This window comes from Vigna radiata, chromosome 10, assembly GCF_000741045.1.
Source record: "Vigna radiata var. radiata cultivar VC1973A chromosome 10, Vradiata_ver6, whole genome shotgun sequence".
NCBI lineage: Eukaryota > Viridiplantae > Streptophyta > Magnoliopsida > Fabales > Fabaceae > Vigna > Vigna radiata.
This window is the reverse complement of record NC_028360.1, coordinates 20,956,428-20,957,831: the sequence shown is the minus strand read 5'-3', so window position 1 is coordinate 20,957,831 and position 1,404 is coordinate 20,956,428.

The following is a 1,404-nucleotide window of genomic DNA, read 5'->3' as shown; positions in this document are numbered from 1 at the left end:
GTGATCTTATAATGCGTGATTTTATCGTGAGTGATCTTATCGTTGGTGATCTTATCATGGGTGATCTTATCATAGGTGATCTTATAGTGGGTGATCTTATCGTGGGTGATTTTATCGTGGGTGATCTTATCGTGGGTGAGGTTATCGTAGGTGATGTTATCGTGGGTGATCTTATCGTTGGTGATCTTATCATGGGTGATCTTATCATAGGTGATCTTATAGTAGGTGATTTATCGTGAGTAATCTTATCGTGGGTGATCTTATGGTGGGTAATGTTATCGTGGGTGATCTTTTCGTGGGTGATTTTATCGTGGGTCATCTTATCGTGGGTAATCTTATAGTGGGTGATTTTCTCCAAGGTAATCTTATCGTGGGTGATCTTATAGTGGGTGATGTTATCGTGGGTGATCTTATCGTGGGTGATTTTATCATGGGTAATCTTATCGTGGGTGATCTTACAGTGGGTGATTTTCTCGTGAGTGATGTTATCGTAGGTGATGTTATCGTGGGTGATCTTATAATGGGTGATTTTATCATGGGTCATCTTATCGTGGGTGATCTTATAGTGGGTGATTTGATCCAAGGTAATCTTATCGTGGGTGATCTTATAGTGGGTGATCTTATCGTGGGTGATTTTATCATGGGTAATCTTATCGTGGGTGATCTTATAATGGGTGATTTTATCGTGGGTGATTTTATCATGGGTGATCTTATGGTGGGTGATTTTATCGCGGGTGATTTCATCGTGGGTGATCTTATCGTGGGTGCTTTTATCGTGGGTCATTTTATAGTGGGATATATTATCGTATGTGAACTTATCGTGGGTAATCTTATTGTCGGTGATCCTATAGTAACTAATTTTATCGTGGGTGAACTTATTGCATGTGATTTTATTGTGGGTAATCTTATTATGGGTAATCTTATCGTGGGTGATCTTATCTTGGGTGATTTTATCGTGGGTAATCTTATGGTGGGTAATCTTATCGTGGGTGATCTTATAGTGGGTGATGTTATTGTGGGTAAACTTATTTTGGGTAATCTTATCATGGGTGATCTTATAGTGTGTAATCTTATCGTGGATGAACTTATCATGGGTGATTCTATTGTGGGTCATCATATAGTGGGTGATTTTATCGTGGGTGATCTTATAGTGGGTGATTTTTCCGTGGGTGATTTTATCGTGGGTGATATTATTGTGGCTGCTTTTATCGTGGGTCATCTTATAGTAAGATATATTATCGTGGGAGAACATAACTTGGGTAATCTTATTGTGGGTGATCATATATTGGGTGATTTTATCGTGGGTGAACTTATCGTAGGCGATTTTATTGTGGGTAAACTTATTGTGGCTAATCTTATCATGGGTGATCTTATAGTGGGTGATTTTATCAAGGGTAATCTTAT